The sequence below is a fragment of the Osmerus mordax genome, unplaced genomic scaffold, assembly GCF_038355195.1.
Source record: "Osmerus mordax isolate fOsmMor3 unplaced genomic scaffold, fOsmMor3.pri Scaffold_78, whole genome shotgun sequence".
NCBI lineage: Eukaryota > Metazoa > Chordata > Actinopteri > Osmeriformes > Osmeridae > Osmerus > Osmerus mordax.
This window is the reverse complement of record NW_027120635.1, coordinates 1,016-10,000: the sequence shown is the minus strand read 5'-3', so window position 1 is coordinate 10,000 and position 8,985 is coordinate 1,016.

Genomic DNA, 8,985 nt, shown 5'->3' with positions numbered 1-8,985 from the left:
ATGTGGCCTCAAACGAGCAGTTTTGCCCCCGAACGTGGGATTTGGCTGGGGACGGTTTCTATATTCAAGTTGGGATGGGGGGCACCGAGGTGAGTGGTGGTTGTCCCCGAAAAAGCCCTCCCCTTTTCCGTAGCCCCGTTTAAAGTTCTGTTTGGGCTCCTGTTCAGCGGGGAAGCGCGTGCGCGTGGCAAACTTGACACCCCCGTGTTCCCCTGGTCCAGACCTTTCCAACGCCGCCTGAGTCAAGGTGCTACGACGTCCCCAAGTGGGGATGCCTGTAGATGAGCACATTTTCCCAACTTTGAATGTAAGTTTCCAGTATCATTGAAAATGTGGCCTCAAACGAGCAGTTTTGCCCCCGAACGTGGGATTTGGCTGGGGACGGTTTCTATATTCAAGTTGGGATGGGGGGCACCGAGGTGAGTGGTGGTTGTCCCCGAAAAAGCCCTCCCCTTTTCCGTAGCCCCGTTTAAAGTTTTGTTTGGGCTCCTGTTCAGCGGGGATGCGCGTGCGCGTGGCAACCTTGACACGCCCGTGTTCCCCTGGACCAGACCTTTCTAACGCCGCCTGAGTTAAGGTGCTACGACGTCCCTAAGTGGAGATGCCTGTAAATGAACACCTTTTCCCAACTTTGCACGTTTCCAGCTTGAGAGGAAAAGGGGCTTAAAATTCACAGTTATTCGCCCGAACGTGGGATTTCGCTGGGGACGGTTTCTAAGTTCAAGTTGGGACGGGGGGCACCGAGGTGAGTGGTGGTTGTCCCCGAAAAAGCCCTCCCCTTTTCCGTAGCCCCGTTTAAAGTTTTGTTTGGGCTCCTGTTCAGCGGGGAAGCGCGTGCGCGTGGCAACCTTGACACGCCCGTGTTCCCCTGGACCAGACCTTTCTAACGCCGCCTGAGTTAAGGTGCTACGACGTCCCCAAGTGGGGATGCCTGTAGATGAGCACATTTTCCCAACTTTGAATGTAAGTTTCCAGTATCATTGAAAATGTGGCCTCAAACGAGCAGTTTTGCCCCCGAACGTGGGATTTGGCTGGGGACGGTTTCTATATTCAAGTTGGGATGGGGGGCACCGAGGTGAGTGGTGGTTGTCCCCGAAAAAGCCCTCCCCTTTTCCGTAGCCCCGTTTAAAGTTCTGTTTGGGCTCCTGTTCAGCGGGGAAGCGCGTGCGCGTGGCAAACTTGACACCCCCGTGTTCCCCTGGTCCAGACCTTTCCAACGCCGCCTGAGTCAAGGTGCTACGACGTCCCCAAGTGGGGATGCCTGTAGATGAGCACATTTTCCCAACTTTGAATGTAAGTTTCCAGTATCATTGAAAATGTGGCCTCAAACGAGCAGTTTTGCCCCCGAACGTGGGATTTGGCTGGGGACGGTTTCTATATTCAAGTTGGGATGGGGGGCACCGAGGTGAGTGGTGGTTGTCCCCGAAAAAGCCCTCCCCTTTTCCGTAGCCCCGTTTAAAGTTTTGTTTGGGCTCCTGTTCAGCGGGGATGCGCGTGCGCGTGGCAACCTTGACACGCCCGTGTTCCCCTGGACCAGACCTTTCTAACGCCGCCTGAGTTAAGGTGCTACGACGTCCCTAAGTGGAGATGCCTGTAAATGAACACCTTTTCCCAACTTTGCACGTTTCCAGCTTGAGAGGAAAAGGGGCTTAAAATTCACAGTTATTCGCCCGAACGTGGGATTTCGCTGGGGACGGTTTCTAAGTTCAAGTTGGGACGGGGGGCACCGAGGTGAGTGGTGGTTGTCCCCGAAAAAGCCCTCCCCTTTTCCGTAGCCCCGTTTAAAGTTTTGTTTGGGCTCCTGTTCAGCGGGGAAGCGCGTGCGCGTGGCAACCTTGACACGCCCGTGTTCCCCTGGACCAGACCTTTCTAACGCCGCCTGAGTTAAGGTGCTACGACGTCCCCAAGTGGGGATGCCTGTAGATGAGCACATTTTCCCAACTTTGAATGTAAGTTTCCAGTATCATTGAAAATGTGGCCTCAAACGAGCAGTTTTGCCCCCGAACGTGGGATTTGGCTGGGGACGGTTTCTATATTCAAGTTGGGATGGGGGGCACCGAGGTGAGTGGTGGTTGTCCCCGAAAAAGCCCTCCCCTTTTCCGTAGCCCCGTTTAAAGTTCTGTTTGGGCTCCTGTTCAGCGGGGAAGCGCGTGCGCGTGGCAAACTTGACACCCCCGTGTTCCCCTGGTCCAGACCTTTCCAACGCCGCCTGAGTCAAGGTGCTACGACGTCCCCAAGTGGGGATGCCTGTAGATGAGCACATTTTCCCAACTTTGAATGTAAGTTTCCAGTATCATTGAAAATGTGGCCTCAAACGAGCAGTTTTGCCCCCGAACGTGGGATTTGGCTGGGGACGGTTTCTATATTCAAGTTGGGATGGGGGGCACCGAGGTGAGTGGTGGTTGTCCCCGAAAAAGCCCTCCCCTTTTCCGTAGCCCCGTTTAAAGTTTTGTTTGGGCTCCTGTTCAGCGGGGATGCGCGTGCGCGTGGCAACCTTGACACGCCCGTGTTCCCCTGGACCAGACCTTTCTAACGCCGCCTGAGTTAAGGTGCTACGACGTCCCTAAGTGGAGATGCCTGTAAATGAACACCTTTTCCCAACTTTGCACGTTTCCAGCTTGAGAGGAAAAGGGGCTTAAAATTCACAGTTATTCGCCCGAACGTGGGATTTCGCTGGGGACGGTTTCTAAGTTCAAGTTGGGACGGGGGGCACCGAGGTGAGTGGTGGTTGTCCCCGAAAAAGCCCTCCCCTTTTCCGTAGCCCCGTTTAAAGTTTTGTTTGGGCTCCTGTTCAGCGGGGAAGCGCGTGCGCGTGGCAACCTTGACACGCCCGTGTTCCCCTGGACCAGACCTTTCTAACGCCGCCTGAGTTAAGGTGCTACGACGTCCCCAAGTGGGGATGCCTGTAGATGAGCACATTTTCCCAACTTTGAATGTAAGTTTCCAGTATCATTGAAAATGTGGCCTCAAACGTGCAGTTTTGCCCCCGAACGTGGGATTTGGCTGGGGACGGTTTCTAAATTCAAGTTGGGATGGGGGGCACCGAGGTGAGTGGTGGTTGTCCCCGAAAAAGCCCTCCCCTTTTCCGTAGCCCCGTTTAAAGTTTTGTTTGGGCTCCTGTTCAACGGGGATGCGCGTGCGCGTGGCAAACATGACACGCCCGTGTTCCCCTGGACCAGACCTTTCTAACGCCACCTGAGTTAAGGTGCTACGACGTCCCCAAGTGGGGATGCCTCTAAATGAAGCCAATTTCTCCTATTTGAATGCACTCTCCCAGCCCAGAGAGGCATGTGCCTTAAAATTCACAGTTATTCACCCGAACGTGGGATTTTGTTGAGGACGGTTTCTAAATTCAAGTTGGAACAGGGGGCACCGACGTGAGTGGTGTTTGTCCCCGAAAAAGCTCTCCCCTTTTCCGTAGCCCCGTTTAAAGTTTTGTTTGGGCTCCTGTTTAGCGGGGATGCGCGTGCGCGTGGCAACCTTGACACGCCCGTGTTCCCCTGGACCAGACCTTTCTAACGCCGCCTGAGTTAAGGTGCTACGACGTCCCTAAGTGGAGATGCCTGTAAATGAACACCTTTTCCCAACTTTGAATGTAAGTTTCCAGTATCATTGAAAATGTGGCCTCAAACGAGCAGTTTTGCCCCCGAACGTGGGATTTGGCTGGGGACGGTTTCTAAATTCAAGTTGGGATGGGGGGAACCGAGGTGAGTGGTGGTTGTCCCCGAAAAAGCCCTCCCCTTTTCCGTAGCCCCGTTTAAAGTTTTGTTTGGGCTCCTGTTCAGCGGGGATGCGCGTGCGCGTGGCAACCTTGACACGCCCGTGTTCCCCTGGACCAGACCTTTCTAACGCCGCCTGAGTTAAGGTGCTACGACGTCCCTAAGTGGAGATGCCTGTAAATGAACACCTTTTCCCAACTTTGCACGTTTCCAGCTTGAGAGGAAAAGGGGCTTAAAATTCACAGTTATTCGCCCGAACGTGGGATTTCGCTGGGGACGGTTTCTAAGTTCAAGTTGGGACGGGGGGCACCGAGGTGAGTGGTGGTTGTCCCCGAAAAAGCCCTCCCCTTTTCCGTAGCCCCGTTTAAAGTTTTGTTTGGGCTCCTGTTCAGCGGGGAAGCGCGTGCGCGTGGCAACCTTGACACGCCCGTGTTCCCCTGGACCAGACCTTTCTAACGCCGCCTGAGTTAAGGTGCTACGACGTCCCCAAGTGGGGATGCCTGTAGATGAGCACATTTTCCCAACTTTGAATGTAAGTTTCCAGTATCATTGAAAATGTGGCCTCAAACGAGCAGTTTTGCCCCCGAACGTGGGATTTGGCTGGGGACGGTTTCTATATTCAAGTTGGGATGGGGGGCACCGAGGTGAGTGGTGGTTGTCCCCGAAAAAGCCCTCCCCTTTTCCGTAGCCCCGTTTAAAGTTCTGTTTGGGCTCCTGTTCAGCGGGGAAGCGCGTGCGCGTGGCAAACTTGACACCCCCGTGTTCCCCTGGTCCAGACCTTTCCAACGCCGCCTGAGTCAAGGTGCTACGACGTCCCCAAGTGGGGATGCCTGTAGATGAGCACATTTTCCCAACTTTGAATGTAAGTTTCCAGTATCATTGAAAATGTGGCCTCAAACGAGCAGTTTTGCCCCCGAACGTGGGATTTGGCTGGGGACGGTTTCTATATTCAAGTTGGGATGGGGGGCACCGAGGTGAGTGGTGGTTGTCCCCGAAAAAGCCCTCCCCTTTTCCGTAGCCCCGTTTAAAGTTTTGTTTGGGCTCCTGTTCAGCGGGGATGCGCGTGCGCGTGGCAACCTTGACACGCCCGTGTTCCCCTGGACCAGACCTTTCTAACGCCGCCTGAGTTAAGGTGCTACGACGTCCCTAAGTGGAGATGCCTGTAAATGAACACCTTTTCCCAACTTTGCACGTTTCCAGCTTGAGAGGAAAAGGGGCTTAAAATTCACAGTTATTCGCCCGAACGTGGGATTTCGCTGGGGACGGTTTCTAAGTTCAAGTTGGGACGGGGGGCACCGAGGTGAGTGGTGGTTGTCCCCGAAAAAGCCCTCCCCTTTTCCGTAGCCCCGTTTAAAGTTTTGTTTGGGCTCCTGTTCAGCGGGGAAGCGCGTGCGCGTGGCAACCTTGACACGCCCGTGTTCCCCTGGACCAGACCTTTCTAACGCCGCCTGAGTTAAGGTGCTACGACGTCCCCAAGTGGGGATGCCTGTAGATGAGCACATTTTCCCAACTTTGAATGTAAGTTTCCAGTATCATTGAAAATGTGGCCTCAAACGAGCAGTTTTGCCCCCGAACGTGGGATTTGGCTGGGGACGGTTTCTATATTCAAGTTGGGATGGGGGGCACCGAGGTGAGTGGTGGTTGTCCCCGAAAAAGCCCTCCCCTTTTCCGTAGCCCCGTTTAAAGTTCTGTTTGGGCTCCTGTTCAGCGGGGAAGCGCGTGCGCGTGGCAAACTTGACACCCCCGTGTTCCCCTGGTCCAGACCTTTCCAACGCCGCCTGAGTCAAGGTGCTACGACGTCCCCAAGTGGGGATGCCTGTAGATGAGCACATTTTCCCAACTTTGAATGTAAGTTTCCAGTATCATTGAAAATGTGGCCTCAAACGAGCAGTTTTGCCCCCGAACGTGGGATTTGGCTGGGGACGGTTTCTATATTCAAGTTGGGATGGGGGGCACCGAGGTGAGTGGTGGTTGTCCCCGAAAAAGCCCTCCCCTTTTCCGTAGCCCCGTTTAAAGTTTTGTTTGGGCTCCTGTTCAGCGGGGATGCGCGTGCGCGTGGCAACCTTGACACGCCCGTGTTCCCCTGGACCAGACCTTTCTAACGCCGCCTGAGTTAAGGTGCTACGACGTCCCTAAGTGGAGATGCCTGTAAATGAACACCTTTTCCCAACTTTGCACGTTTCCAGCTTGAGAGGAAAAGGGGCTTAAAATTCACAGTTATTCGCCCGAACGTGGGATTTCGCTGGGGACGGTTTCTAAGTTCAAGTTGGGACGGGGGGCACCGAGGTGAGTGGTGGTTGTCCCCGAAAAAGCCCTCCCCTTTTCCGTAGCCCCGTTTAAAGTTTTGTTTGGGCTCCTGTTCAGCGGGGAAGCGCGTGCGCGTGGCAACCTTGACACGCCCGTGTTCCCCTGGACCAGACCTTTCTAACGCCGCCTGAGTTAAGGTGCTACGACGTCCCCAAGTGGGGATGCCTGTAGATGAGCACATTTTCCCAACTTTGAATGTAAGTTTCCAGTATCATTGAAAATGTGGCCTCAAACGAGCAGTTTTGCCCCCGAACGTGGGATTTGGCTGGGGACGGTTTCTATATTCAAGTTGGGATGGGGGGCACCGAGGTGAGTGGTGGTTGTCCCCGAAAAAGCCCTCCCCTTTTCCGTAGCCCCGTTTAAAGTTCTGTTTGGGCTCCTGTTCAGCGGGGAAGCGCGTGCGCGTGGCAAACTTGACACCCCCGTGTTCCCCTGGTCCAGACCTTTCCAACGCCGCCTGAGTCAAGGTGCTACGACGTCCCCAAGTGGGGATGCCTGTAGATGAGCACATTTTCCCAACTTTGAATGTAAGTTTCCAGTATCATTGAAAATGTGGCCTCAAACGAGCAGTTTTGCCCCCGAACGTGGGATTTGGCTGGGGACGGTTTCTATATTCAAGTTGGGATGGGGGGCACCGAGGTGAGTGGTGGTTGTCCCCGAAAAAGCCCTCCCCTTTTCCGTAGCCCCGTTTAAAGTTTTGTTTGGGCTCCTGTTCAGCGGGGATGCGCGTGCGCGTGGCAACCTTGACACGCCCGTGTTCCCCTGGACCAGACCTTTCTAACGCCGCCTGAGTTAAGGTGCTACGACGTCCCTAAGTGGAGATGCCTGTAAATGAACACCTTTTCCCAACTTTGCACGTTTCCAGCTTGAGAGGAAAAGGGGCTTAAAATTCACAGTTATTCGCCCGAACGTGGGATTTCGCTGGGGACGGTTTCTAAGTTCAAGTTGGGACGGGGGGCACCGAGGTGAGTGGTGGTTGTCCCCGAAAAAGCCCTCCCCTTTTCCGTAGCCCCGTTTAAAGTTTTGTTTGGGCTCCTGTTCAGCGGGGAAGCGCGTGCGCGTGGCAACCTTGACACGCCCGTGTTCCCCTGGACCAGACCTTTCTAACGCCGCCTGAGTTAAGGTGCTACGACGTCCCCAAGTGGGGATGCCTGTAGATGAGCACATTTTCCCAACTTTGAATGTAAGTTTCCAGTATCATTGAAAATGTGGCCTCAAACGAGCAGTTTTGCCCCCGAACGTGGGATTTGGCTGGGGACGGTTTCTATATTCAAGTTGGGATGGGGGGCACCGAGGTGAGTGGTGGTTGTCCCCGAAAAAGCCCTCCCCTTTTCCGTAGCCCCGTTTAAAGTTCTGTTTGGGCTCCTGTTCAGCGGGGAAGCGCGTGCGCGTGGCAAACTTGACACCCCCGTGTTCCCCTGGTCCAGACCTTTCCAACGCCGCCTGAGTCAAGGTGCTACGACGTCCCCAAGTGGGGATGCCTGTAGATGAGCACATTTTCCCAACTTTGAATGTAAGTTTCCAGTATCATTGAAAATGTGGCCTCAAACGAGCAGTTTTGCCCCCGAACGTGGGATTTGGCTGGGGACGGTTTCTATATTCAAGTTGGGATGGGGGGCACCGAGGTGAGTGGTGGTTGTCCCCGAAAAAGCCCTCCCCTTTTCCGTAGCCCCGTTTAAAGTTTTGTTTGGGCTCCTGTTCAGCGGGGATGCGCGTGCGCGTGGCAACCTTGACACGCCCGTGTTCCCCTGGACCAGACCTTTCTAACGCCGCCTGAGTTAAGGTGCTACGACGTCCCTAAGTGGAGATGCCTGTAAATGAACACCTTTTCCCAACTTTGCACGTTTCCAGCTTGAGAGGAAAAGGGGCTTAAAATTCACAGTTATTCGCCCGAACGTGGGATTTCGCTGGGGACGGTTTCTAAGTTCAAGTTGGGACGGGGGGCACCGAGGTGAGTGGTGGTTGTCCCCGAAAAAGCCCTCCCCTTTTCCGTAGCCCCGTTTAAAGTTTTGTTTGGGCTCCTGTTCAGCGGGGAAGCGCGTGCGCGTGGCAACCTTGACACGCCCGTGTTCCCCTGGACCAGACCTTTCTAACGCCGCCTGAGTTAAGGTGCTACGACGTCCCCAAGTGGGGATGCCTGTAGATGAGCACATTTTCCCAACTTTGAATGTAAGTTTCCAGTATCATTGAAAATGTGGCCTCAAACGTGCAGTTTTGCCCCCGAACGTGGGATTTGGCTGGGGACGGTTTCTAAATTCAAGTTGGGATGGGGGGGCACCGAGGTGAGTGGTGGTTGTCCCCGAAAAAGCCCTCCCCTTTTCCGTAGCCCCGTTTAAAGTTTTGTTTGGGCTCCTGTTCAACGGGGATGCGCGTGCGCGTGGCAAACATGACACGCCCGTGTTCCCCTGGACCAGACCTTTCTAACGCCACCTGAGTTAAGGTGCTACGACGTCCCCAAGTGGGGATGCCTCTAAATGAAGCCAATTTCTCCTATTTGAATGCACTCTCCCAGCCCAGAGAGGCATGTGCCTTAAAATTCACAGTTATTCACCCGAACGTGGGATTTTGTTGAGGACGGTTTCTAAATTCAAGTTGGAACAGGGGGCACCGACGTGAGTGGTGTTTGTCCCCGAAAAAGCTCTCCCCTTTTCCGTAGCCCCGTTTAAAGTTTTGTTTGGGCTCCTGTTTAGCGGGGATGCGCGTGCGCGTGGCAACCTTGACACGCCCGTGTTCCCCTGGACCAGACCTTTCTAACGCCGCCTGAGTTAAGGTGCTACGACGTCCCTAAGTGGAGATGCCTGTAAATGAACACCTTTTCCCAACTTTGAATGTAAGTTTCCAGTATCATTGAAAATGTGGCCTCAAACGAGCAGTTTTGCCCCCGAACGTGGGATTTGGCTGGGGACGGTTTCTAAATTCAAGTTGGGATGGGGGGAACCGAGGTGAGTGGTGGTTGTCC